The 13,526-nt window shown below is 41.5% G+C and overlaps 1 protein-coding gene across 13 annotated transcripts in view; it reads right to left on the reverse strand.

Moving 5' to 3' along the window:
* The window catches only part of BACH1 (BTB domain and CNC homolog 1), a 90,641-nt gene extending 77,784 nt beyond the window's left edge, over positions 1–12,857 (reverse strand). For 7 of the 13 annotated variants that reach the window (XM_015446935.4, XM_045387748.3, XM_065541431.2 and 4 more), the window contains exon 1: positions 12,742–12,857. The gene's annotated coding sequence lies outside the window, so the exon portion shown is untranslated. Of the gene's footprint in view, positions 1–11,928; positions 12,320–12,741 lie in introns of those variants that run through there. The other 6 variants (XM_074034162.1, XM_074034163.1, XM_074034165.1 and 3 more) reach the window with 2 other exon arrangements.
* Positions 12,858–13,526: the final 669 nt, after the last annotated feature.

Raw genomic sequence — 13,526 nt, forward strand, 5'->3', positions numbered from 1 at the left:
AGTCAAAAGGCACTGCCTTCAATTAATGAGACAAGAAAAAGAAATAGAAAAAAAATGTTTAGAGCTGGAGTTGCAGAGGTGATCAAGAGTAGAAGTGGAATTAATAATAAGATTACAAATACACGTGGGGGGATAGTAAAGGAAATCATCGTCCACAGTAAGTCAACAGATAATGTCTTAGGTTGATAAAATGAGATATAAACATCTTAGAAAGACAGAGGTATCCACCAAAAAAATTAAATAGCAGAAATCAGTAAACATTGCACATAACTCTGAAGCAGAATTAGGGGGTGAGGTGTAGCAGATAAGGTTGTTCTCTGTACAAAAAAAAAAAAAAAACAACCAAGAACATGTATTACTTTGACTAAAAACAAACTTAAAATGTTTAAATAGTAAACAAAAGTAGCAAAACTTAGTTAAATGTAAATTGTTGATAACTTGGTTGCAAGTATTAGTGTAACTTTTTAGGAGTCTTCAAGTAGAAAAGGCATTTGATAGAGAAAATTTTGAACTGAAATGATTTTAACAGAACTAAGAGATGGAAAGAAAAAAAATACAGAAAGACATCTTGTTTGGGTACGATGTTATACATACTATTTAATACTGGCAAATACTAATTTAAATCAGTTAAAAATTTAAGGGTATCCTCCAGAAAAATGAGCCGTTGAACCGCCAAATCACTAAAGCACCGGTTCTCTGCCTTACAGAATCTGATGAAATCTATTGAACTTCCACCAGAAAACTAAGCAAATAATAAAATTTTGCATTTGCCTTTAATGGAACTGATGAATAATGGATCCTCTCTTAAAATTTATTGACCCTCCTTATACCCCTTGATCTGTAATTCTTTGCTATCCTGTACTGAATTTCCAAAAGGAACCATTTAATACTCACACTCTCTTCCCAATTTCATTTGAGCCCGCTCAAACAAGCCTTTGCCCTCCACTCCATAGAAACAATTTAGTGAAGCTCAACAGCTTCCACATCACCAAATGGCAAATGTTCAGTCTTCTTACACAGCATCTCAGCAATATTTAACAGGTTGATCATTCCTTTCCTGAAACCTTGTCTTCACTTGGCTTCCAGGATCCTCTAGTTTCTTCTTTGCACACACTCTCTAGGTGAACACATCTGGACCCACAGTGGAGACATGATTACTGCACAGACTTGCTGAACACTCTCATATTCGTATCTGGTCCAATGTTGAGTTCTCTGTTGAATTTCATACTCATACAGCCAACTGCACACTCAAATTACTACCTGTATGTCTAACAGGCATCACAAATTCAGTAGGTCCAGAAATCTTGGTTACCACCCTCATCACCATGCCTTGTTATGATATTTATTAAAATATTAGCATGGTAAGATCTAGCTAATTTTTATTTTTTTTGTTTCTGCATTCAAATTCTTAACTATAAATACATATTACTTCATAATCAGAAAAATGCTGGAATAACTAACTATAAACAAAAAATGTGCCCTGGTTAAAAAAATAGTTCACATTTATTTTGACTGAAATCTCCCAAAGATTGCCGATTATGTTTTCCCCCTTTAGAGCAGATATTTCCTACAGACAATTGGTTTGTCACTACATGGTAAGGCTCTAAAACTTAACAGATTCTTCACAATAAATTACTAAAGAATAAATTAAATTTTATAGAAACCTAAAATAAAAAGAAGACTTGGTGTTTTAAAAAAAAAATGAGAGAACCCTGCTATAGGAAAATGAGGAGGAAAGACCCATCAAGGCAAGTCTAGCCACGTGAACAAGGGCAAATGCGCATGTGTGAAACTGAACAGATAGCCTAAGTAGGTAGCTCCCACCCTATCTGTCTCACGAAGCTCTTTGAAAAATATGAAGTGTTGAACACACAGAATTATTAAGGACAACAGGAAATCAAGGTTTAGGTTATTTTAAGGCTACCAGCAGCCCTGAATAATCAGATTAACGCTCTACTGGTATCATCAACTGTGTGATCTTCCGTAAATTACTTGGCTTAACACTTCCTACAATAAAAATTCAGTTAAGCTTAATAAGTATCTCAAGATAAAATGAAAATATTAAAATTGCACAAGTCTGCCCAAAATAACTGCTAATTTCACAGACCTAAAGAATTTCCAACTAAAAGAGCACATTCATCCAGGATGACCCGCTTCTGTTACAGATAAGGAAACTACAGCCTTGAGAAGGGCAATAATTTAAAGATTGAAAAGCTCTCTGCTCCCAAGTCCAAATATTACATTTCAATTCATGTTACACAACTCAAGTGGTATGTAGGGGAGGAATAGGTAAAACTGAGGAGGGATGGAAGAACAAGGAATACAAGAAATACCCCAAGTATCCTGTGTGTGATGAGAACGAACGCTATTAGACAAACAGATTAAATGGACATTTGTGGAACAACAAATTTCCCCTTATTAATCAGTATTTGGTGGCTTTTTTTTTTTTTTTTTTTTGAGACAGAGTCTCACTCTGTTCACCCAGGCTGGAGTGCAGTGGTGCAATCTTGGCTCACTGCAATCCCTGCCTCCCAGGTTCAAGTGATTCTCATGCCTCAGCCTCCCAAAGAGCTGGGATTACAGGCGAGCACTACCACACCACCACACCCAGATAATTTTTTTATTTTTAGTAGAGACAGGATTTCACTATGTTGGCCAGGCTGGTCTCGAACTCCTGACCTCAGGTGATCTGCCCGCCTCGCCCTCCCAAACTGCTGGGATTACAGGCGTGAGCCACCACAGCAGGGTCTGGTGAATTAATTTCTAAATAACACTCACTAGATTATATAACCAATCTCATGCATCACTGAAAGGAACCTGACACTAAACTGTGCTCAACTTAAATCATCAAGGTCTATAGTTATACATACTACATATGGAAAACTAGAAGAAAAGAACGCTAGAAAGTATTTCACTATGAGTTACTTTCAATATAGAGGATTAAGCATCCATGTACTATTTTCATAATGAAATAAAGATTCTTCAGATGCCATCTTGTTTTCAAACTGTAAAAATTATAACCATAATTCATATTATTTAGGAGGTGAAAGCCCTAAAACTAGTTGATGGCCAAAATGACCCCCTATAGGTTTAAGAGTTGACACACACAGTATGCACAGTAACTGAAAAGACAAAATAAACAAAAAAAGTGCTCTTCAAATTCCTAATTATACACCAACTCACAATAAAAATGAGTCAAAAAGGGGGGTGGGGGGAGGTGCTTAAGAGTATAAAAAGAATGTTAACAATTTTAATTAAATAAAGCAGAAGTTACCGTACAGCAATCAGTATATCACATGAATCACAAATCTGAAACTGTTTTATTCAAGTAGAGATACTAAATTGAAATGCCTTATTTAAAAACAACCAAATCCAATAATCCCTAACAGCCACCATAGGGCCACAGTTTCTCAATATACATAGCTAAAACTAAAAACGTAAGTCTATTTTTCACTATTTAACTTGAGAGTCAAAATAATTATTTCTAAAATGAGGATTTCCAAGCTACAGATTTTGCACCAGTGATCTCAGTAACTACTTTTCATTATATGATAACCACAAGATTCAGCCAAATAAGGAACAATATGTGGCCTATAAATAAAGCTGAAATATATCTCAGTTTAAATAGCATTTAAGGAACTACTAAGTAGGTAAATACTACTGCATTTATCTGAGACAAAAATTACATTGGTAGTATAAGTCTTTCTAAATTCTATCCAAAAAAATAATACCAGTTCAGAAGCCTATTCTGGCCATTTATCACAGTCTGTTACTCTCAAAAAGAAACAACCATTGAGCAATTACTTTGCATTTTGTAAATTTACAACACTCAAGTGTTTAGGATTTACATTATTTGTCTGCCTGTGTTTCACAGCACAGGAAGCACCCAAACCTGGGATTGAGAAGGAACAAGAATGAAATATAAAAGTGCTTTTACACAGTGACCATACTTGTAACAACACACACAGGTGTCCCCCTTATCTACAGGGGATACATTCCAAGAACCCCAGTGGATACCTGAAACTGCAGATAGTAACGAACCCTATATATACTATGCTTTTTCATCAAGTACAATAAGAGATTAATAATAATAAAACACAACTATAACCGTATACTGTAATAAAAGTTATGTGAATGTGATGTTTCTCAAAATATCTACTGCATTTAGTATTTTTGGACTTCATTTGACCACGGGTAACAAACTGCTGAAAGTGAAACAGTGGGTGAGAAGCCTACTGTATATCAAAATTGCTAAGAGAGTAGATTTAAAGGTTCTCACCACACACACACACAAAGGTAAGTGAGGTAATGGACATGTTAATTAGCTTGATTTAATCTTTCTACAATGTACACATACAGCAAAACAGAAAAGTTAGGAGTACTACAAGAATACTGTATAAACTTAAGGTGGCATTAATTTTGAAGTCTGAAAAGAATGACTAATAAGCTAACCACGGTACAGCTTTCCCTTCGAGGAGTGGAATGAGTGTGTAGAGAAGGGAAGATGTTCCTGTTTGTACTCCTGATTCAAGAACTTGGGTTCTAAAGAATCCTGACCCATCTAGCCAATGAATTAACCGTTCTATCTGAGCCAGGTTGGCCTCAGCGCTCGGTGCAAGCCACATAGACCACAGGTGGGTGTGCACTATCGACTGAGGGACAGAGTAGTCCTCTTGGTATACACATAATCAGAAACTACCAGATATAATTATATGTTCTCCTCTCCCTGAAAGGAGAGGAGACATATGGCATAAGACAATGGCAGGGAACTTTTGAAATGTTTAAAGTACTGAAAAAAATTTCTTTCTTTTATATATATTTATTGGCAAAATTGGCATTTTCAATTTTTAAATAATTTTTAAATAAACCATTGATTTGATTTGATTGTAAAAGTGCTACTTGATCATAGAAGGAAATGGCATATAAAAGGAAAAAAAGTCACCTAAAATTCCACATCCAAAGACAAGCATATTTTATTTTTCTCCTCAGAAGTTTGTATCTATGTGTAGTGGTGGCTAGTAGACAAGGATGTCACCGTTAACTGCACAATACCATTCACCCCCTCACTTTCTAACCAAACCCTGATTGTGCTCACATACCTCTCTCAACCAGAGGCCATCAACTTCCCAGTAAGCAGACCCCAGTCACAACCTAAGATGAATCACAATCCATTTATGCCAATCACAGCTGTGCTATTCCCCTTGACCTTGACTCATTTAGGCACTGGCTGGGGTGCAATGATGACCTACGAAGAGAGGAGAGAGGGATAGGGTAGCATCTACTATGAGGCTTTAGGGGAAAGTTTTTCTCACTGATAGAAACAAGCTAGGGAAAAAAAAAGTGTCTCTTCTTCCAGGAAACTTAGTCATATTTTCTTGTGACACTTGAACTTGTGGCAGCCATCTTGCAACCATAAGAGGAACTTGCCAAGGACAAAACAAGGACACTGCCTTTCCATTGACTGGATTTTTAGACACACACACACACACACACACTTCCTGACCTAACTTCCCCCTACTAAAATCTATCTCTCTACTCTTATTCACAACTAAGCTTCTCAAATTGAGTTGATACAAGCTGTTTCCTCCACTAACCCATGCATTCATCATTAAACATCCCTAAGGCTTTCCTGATTTCCCAAAACTTAGGCTTCTAACAGTCTATGGTTCCACAGCATGTTTTACTATGTTGCTACTATAGCATGATATGGGAATGGTTTGCCTATTAGACTGTAACTTCTGAAAAGTTCATTATTGCCAGTATCTGGAAAAGTTCCCAGCTTATAGAAGCCTAAATATTTGTTTCATAAGTTAAATGTAAACCAAATGCCTAACATGTAGGAATGCCAAAAATACTGAAATGAATTTAGCAACCCTATTGTCCACATACACCGAAAGTTAAATATGTGTTTGTGTGAGTTTGGGGAGAACAGCAGCAGGAACAGGGAGAAATGAGAACAAAGGGCCTTAGCCTTGAAACTTAAAAACACAGTTCTTCCTCACTCATCAGAGATTAGAGAGCTGTTCCAAGCTAATTCAACAAAAAAGAAGAGGCTGTTTCCACACTGGCATGTGAGAAGCAGTGGTAGCATAGCTCTCTAGAATCTCAGCTCCTCCGCTATTTGTGACCACTGTTGCCAACCTGCTCAGAGAAGAAAAGGCGGCCCAGCCCTTCTGGGGTCTGGAAAAGATAAACTAGTCCAAAGACAGGAGGCCCTCAGAGACAAAACACACTTCAAAATATACCTACAGCTTGAATAGCACTTGTGACAGTCCTTTACCACCAAAAGACAACGAAGTAGGGAAAGTTAATCGTAACTACATGCTCATCCCCAAATAGCATTTCCTTTGACTTCTCTGGATGACAACTGAAATTGAAGGCATGCCAGCAAAGAACCCGAGTCAGCTGGGCAAAATGCTTTTTACTTCAACAGTCTCTTGCTAATGTGAAAGAAAAAAAAAAAAGATTACAAGAGCCAAAAGCTTCTTTTTTCTTACTTCTTTTAACCTGAATGATGACTCTTACCTAGGTGAGTACCCAGAGCCAGGCCAAAAATATACCTCAGAAAAACAGTCGATAAAGAGACATCAGGTACGCTGGAAATTGAAGAGGTCTGCGCCAACATCAGATAACCACTGTACGTTTTTTAAAATAATATTTAAATATAAAATACACATTAATGAAATCATAACCTAATAAATCATTCAATCTTTTATAGTTACACATTTTATAATAAACTGATGGATGAGCCACTGCACTAATTTAGCTGACTTCCAAAAGACGCTGGCACACTTTAGAAAAGGAATAAGGCATTAAGTATATGAAGATATCAGTAAAGAGGAAGTTGGATGGATAGGACCATCCAATAGGACCCTGAGGAGTTCACCTCCTTAGGACAAAAATACCTCCCTAGGGTCCTGGAGACAGACAAGTCAATAAAAAGAAGAGATAACTGGAAAAAAGGTGTGCAGGCGGAGGGAGGGACACTTCCCTTACTATACTATTTACTCTATAGCCTTGGAGGTAGGCTATTACTAATGTCCAGGCTACAAAGGAATTGAAAGCATTTTTTAGTGTAATTCCACTTTAACGAAGGATGGGGAAGTAGAGTGCAACTGTCCACTATGACCGATCTGATCTAAAAAAATGATAAATTTAAAAAGTGAAAATAACTTTACCTGATAGAAACTGGGAATAATTAGGGGCCAGGCACAGTGGCTCATGCCTGTAATCTCAGCACTTTGGCAGGCAGAGGTGGGTGGATTGCTTGAGGTCAGGAGTTCGAGACCAGCCTGGCCAACACGGTGAAAACCATCTCTACTAAAACACAAAAATTAGCTGGGCATGGTGGGGGGAGTGCCCCGTAATCCCAGCTACTACAGAGGCCGAGGCAGGAGAACTGGTTGAACCCAAGAGGCGGAGGTTGCAGTGAGCTGAGATCACACCACTGTACTCCAGCCTGGGCGACAGAGTGATACTCCATCTCAAAAAAAAAAAAAAAAAAAAAAAAAACTGGGAATAGTTTGTTACAAAAATATTAACTTGAACGATGACTTTCCTAAGGCATTGAGAAAAGTGTTTACAATTACTTTTCAGATAACATGATCTGCACAAAATTTCAGCTATATTAATGTAACATTTTCTAAATTGTGCCGGTATTGAGAAAGGAACCAGCTGCCAGCCAATTTCACTACATGCCCACTGTGCTCCTACACTGGTCATTAACAACCAAGATTCTGGCTACCACTATTTCTTCTTCCTCATGTTTGCTTCAAGACAGCTTTTATTTTCCAATGAATATTTTCTAACCTGTCCCTGATCCTAAATAAAACGAAGAATCTGCCCTAGAGGAGTGATGATATTCAAAGTATTAGACGTATAAGACATTTTACATCTAGAAAACCAAATTATATTGTGCTCAATTCAATTCTAAGCCAATTATGGGTAAAAATAAGTCACAAGTTTTATGTCTATCTTAGGAGATGAACTAGAATTACTTAATTCCAGCTGCTTTCTCAATAATCACACCAATGATAAAAAACAAAGTAGAAAGCTAAACAATCAAAAGAATTTTAACTCAGTGTACACTTACAAGGTACAATACACGATGTTCTCTCCTTTAATCTGTTAAACATTCCCAAGTTTCAAAACCACAGAACTAGAATGAACACATATCATACCACCCAGTTCAGCAACCAACAGTTTATTAAAGAAACACAGCCAAGGTATATTCAGTGTGCCATAGGAGATAAAACAGAAAGACACAGATTCTCACCATCAGGAAACTTACACTCTGGTTCAAAGAATGGTCAATAACACAACCTTTCTGAATTACTAACAGGTACAAAAAGCTATATGATAAATACATCCGTTGTATTCATATCCATTTCATGGATAATTTTTCTGTATTAGTATGGGCATATCATCTAAAGAAAACATAATACTTAGAAGAAACAAACTGGCATACAAATTTACATTCCAAATGTTTCCAACAAACTGGATAGGGCCCAGGAATATGTACTGAGAAGCTAGTTCTGTTCTGGTGTTAACAAGAAGGGAGGGGTGGACAGGTTACTAAAGCTGCCAGGCCACAATGTCAACTACAACATGGAAAAGACTAGCGAAAGAATAGCAAGTGTTCTGATTTCATAAAAGCCAGTTTCAATTAACTGGTTAGTGACTACCTCAAGCACTCTGCTGAGACTAAGATTCCTTTAAGTAAAAAGCTATGTCCTGTGTTCCTTGCCCTCAGAAGTTGAATGTATGTTTGAGATGGTGCTACTGACTTAACGTTAAGAGTGTTCCCCGAGTTGTTTTTCCAGTAGCAGCAACCTGCGCTGCACTCCTCAGTCTCACTTGTGATCAATGGCGGCAAATCAGCTCTCAGCAGCTACGAAACATTGCTGTGTAACTAAGTACTTCCCTGATTCTGAACAACAGATAGTAACACCTAACACTTATTGATGGTTCTCATACAGCTGGCACTGTTCTAAACACTTACCCCATATTAACACATTTAATCCTCACAACAATCTCTCTGATAAAGATTCTACTACCACCATCCCTGCTTTACAGAGGAAACAATGAAGTACCAGTTACCAGGCAGAAGGGCCTGCCCAAGGCTTTAAAGTGGGTGACACAACCAGAACCTGACCTTCAGCAGTCTGGCTCCAGATCTACTTTTAACCATTCTGCTTACTGCTTCTTTTGTCAACCGTACAGTGATCAAACCCAGACTTCAGTTATGTTAATGCACTGTGTAAGTCAGGTGCCTGGGCTGCAGGCTAGTGTGACAAGTCAATGTTTTATCTGCAGTCCTAAAATGTTTACTCCCTCCAAGGGGTGTGGATTCTGGCAAACTGCACTCAAATTACCCATACCTTGGCCATCAGTACATTACCTCATTTGACATATATTTTAAAACAAAACAATCTCAAAAATCATCGTTCCACCACATAAAATAAACCCTGTTTAGAATGCTCAGGGAGTGCAGGTTTTAGGGTTAAGACAATTCTCTCATTAACAGAACATAAGTCAGAAAATTAGAAGAGGTGGTGATTCCTAAAACGTAAGTCATAGAGAGATCAGCACAATGAAGAGAATCTCTGACACGTGGTAATTTTAAAGGGTTTTGCAACTGTTATTCTGAGCATAATCTCTCACAGTACAGGTGTGTAGAAGCCACATGGCACATGAGATTTAACTGAACGGTAAATACCACCCTCACTGCCGCCACCCGCCACCAGCACTAGCAGGAGGTTGATATTCAGAATAAATGCTACTTTCCAAGGGATTCACTGAATCTGTCGTCTTATTAATCTTCATTAAGCAAGTGTAAGCTTGGCCAAAAAAAATACAAAAAAAACAAGACTTCGAGGAGTGACAGTACAAAGTAATTTTTACAGAATGTGTGATATACATATTACACTCTATATACATACTACACTCCAATGTGTGGATCATCTTCGAGTATTTCCATTGCACCTTTTTACATTTCACTGCACTTCAGATAACAAACATTTAAACAAACCAACCAGTGAGCTTGTCTCCAAATTCAAAATACAGGTTACCAAATGAAATTCTGTATTTTTTGTATTTCCATCCCCAATATCAACAATGTAACAAGAAGTTTACACTCAAACTTCTAATCTTTAAAGTAAAATATACAGACAAGATAACTACCTATAAAATAAAACTTAAATGGAATATTAAGGACAGTCTGAAAGAACTCTTAGGAGGAAACCATAAAAGAACAAGCATTCCGGTTGCTGAAAGAATGTTATTGACAGTGGTTAACAGGCTATGTTCCCCCAACAACAAACGGGTGGAGGGCATGCACGCGCATTATATAATATGAATGCGCTATTGTTAGTCTGTATTTTTAAGTTTAATGTCTTTCTTATATTAAATAGAAGGTTTTAAAAGTTTTAATATAGTGTTTCCACATGAAACTCCTTGTACCCCACCTTAGAGGCCCTAATACTTACAATATTCATGATTTCTAATCTCCTCTAGTCCCAGACATAAAGGAACAAATATAAAAATTTATATATAAAAAAGTTTTTCCTAATATAAAATGTTTTAAATGAACTATCATTAATAGGAATCATCATTTTTTCCACCAAAGGGTCAAATTCCCAGCTCTACATTGCCCATTCCTAAACTTTGTTTGCAATGAGGATTCATAAATATTTGGGCTGTGTGCTCCTTTTTAAAGCAAGAAGCAATGACACCAGGTGTAAAGGCAGTAGTGTCACACAATCAAGACAATGAGACAGGTATTTATGGTTGGCCATTCATTAAACAGCTCTTTCCAGACTTGACCCAATGAGACCTGTTAATTCCACCCATACTGTGCTTACCCTCCTCTGACTCCTGAAACTTCTTGTGTATGCATGAAAAGCCAAGGGTCTTGAGAAACAGCAAGTCCCCTCTGTGTACTCATAACCAAATTTTTATGAAGCACAAATTAAGCTCACTGCTTGAAATTTATAGACCACGTAACAAAAACCACAAAAAGGAAACTAAGTCCAGTAAGAGTAGCAAATATTTTTGTTACAATATTTTTTATTGGGTTACCCCTAGCTGCAAATTTCTTCCCCAGTTTCAGCTCTCTCCAGCGCAAATTTCTTCTCAGACAGCAGGTCACGAGACTCTGGGTTTAAACACCGCCTCAGTGCTATTGGCCACTGCCTAAGAGTGCTCTTCCACTTCACCCACCGATAAGCTGGATCAAAACAACCCCAGCTGGGTCCCCTTCAGCCTTCTGAAGCAACCCCTCTAGAGCGCTCCTTGGCCTTTTATAGTGGAGGCATGTGATGAGTATCTGCACCAGCTGTTTCTAATTACCTCTCAAGCTGGGGCGAATGACTCAGCAACCCAACTTTTTAAAGAGTCATCCTACCTTGTTAATCAACCAACATACTGAACAATAGTAAACCACTTGACAGAACCATAGGTTAAACAGCAATACAAGATTCACTACACCAAAGCCACCCTACTCCAAGCTGACTCACCAGGAGCCTTTCTTCCCTAACCTTCCTTAAGATGTCCAAAGGCAGAAGTGGCAAGTGCCTTCAAGCCAAGCCCAGCCCAGCCCTTGCACCACTACCCAAAGACCAGGAAGAAGCAAGCCTCTTCCCATTTCTCTGCTTGGCTATGTGAAGCGCTCAAGTGCTCTGCCACTAACACATCTGGGATTTCCACCCTTTATCCTTCTGAACTGCATTCAATACAAACCCTCTGATGTAAAGTGTGTTCAAATATGTGACCAAATTCCCATAGCATCCTCCATGGGTAACAGTCCATACCCCTATACAATTTTCCAAAAAGCAAAGCATCCTACAAAACATTCTTTGTTCCTCCAAGCCTGACACTGTAGCTCGTTTTCCCCATACACGTTCTTTCACAATTACTACTACACTTTACCTGGAATCAAAACAAGTTTAACGCAGAAGCCTCACTCCATAAAAGCATTCCGCACAATTCTACTCAATGACATGAAACTGCCGTGTAAGAATGAGGAAGCAACGGCACTCGTGTTACATTACACGAGCACAAAGCTGGTGTCTCCAGAATCAACGCCCACTCTCACCATATTGTGCGAGGCTTAATTACAACGCGTGGGCAAAACTCCAACAAAGGGAGTCCTGGGATCTCCGGTCCCCAAAACCAGTCTTCGCTAAATCCATCTCAGCACGGTGGCCTTCTCTCCCCAGGCACAAACTCGGCTTTTCTTACGCGATTCCACGCGCGACAGGCACCAGGCTGAGTAGACGCGAGGCTGGGCATAGCGGTGGGAGGCGGCGGAGGACAATACGGGGCCCCAGCCGCGAGGGCGGTGCTGATGTGTCACAGACCGGGCGGGCCGCGGGCGAGGGGCTGGGCTGGCGCCCGAGGGCGGGGAGCGGGGGTGGGGCAGGGACCCCGCGGCCCCTAGTCCCCGCCCGCCCCGGGTAAAGTACGGCGCGCGCGGGTAAACAACAGCTCCTGCCGTGCAGGGGGTTCGGGCGCCGACGGGACGCCCCTTCCGGCGTCGCGGCCACTTCCAGAATCCCGGCCGCCAGCGCCCCCAGCGAGCCCCGCTACGCGCCCCCCGCGCCCCGCCCAGCCCAGAAAGAGCCGCCCCCGGCCCGCCCGCGCCTCCCCCGGACCTGTCCGCGGGCCTCCCCTCACAGGCCCGCGGCCCTGACCGCGCCAACCCTCCCGGAGAAGGGCCGGCGGGACTGCCGAGCCACTCACCGGAGCTGAGGCGCGGCGCGGCCCGACTGACTGCAGCGAGAGCGCCTGGCGGGCGGCGAGGGCAGCGGTCAGGTGACTCACTCCTTCCGCGCGGCCAGCCGCCCCCTCCCTTCTGCGCCGCTCTGCTGCCGCCACCTCGCGGCGCCAAAACCCCGCCCGCCCGCTGGAGGCCCCGCCCCCGCCGCCGAAGCCCCGCCCCGCCCCACCGCCCTCGAGACCTCTGGCAGCGAACTAGCTAGCGCAACAGCGCGGGCCGGGGTCGCCGCGGCCGGAAGCCCGCGCAGAGGGATTGCAGGGTCGGGTCGTAAGGGGCGGGGCGGGCCTCGGGGAGGCGGGGGTGGGGTCCCCGGACCTCCGCGCGTGGCACAGCCCGCAGCCTGAACTGACTCCCACTCCAGGACCACCTCTCCTCTCCCTTCTGAGGGCAGAACAGAAAGGCCGAGCTCCTCCTCGCCCCGGGAGCTGCAGGACGCCCTAATTCAGCCGAGTCGTAGCGTGCCCGGGTGCCCGCGGATAGCAGGAGAGAGGACGGGCGCTGGCCCCACAGGGGTCGCTTTACCCCTTGAAGACCTCCTCGCTGCCTGCCCTGGGGGTGGCGGGCGCCCAGGTTCGCAGGGTACTTGAGCTTGCTGGTTGGGATGTATCAAGTGCGTCCAGGGTTTTCTGGAGCGCGTCTAGCAGTTGCTCTACTTCTTACTGACATGAAACAAGGGCCCCCACGACAGGTGTTCCCTTTTCGCTGTCGCTGCCAGGAAGCTTCCAGCCAGGTTCAGCGCCCAGTGGTG

This window comes from Macaca fascicularis, chromosome 3 (assembly GCF_037993035.2).
Source record: "Macaca fascicularis isolate 582-1 chromosome 3, T2T-MFA8v1.1".
Classification (NCBI taxonomy): domain Eukaryota; kingdom Metazoa; phylum Chordata; class Mammalia; order Primates; family Cercopithecidae; genus Macaca; species Macaca fascicularis.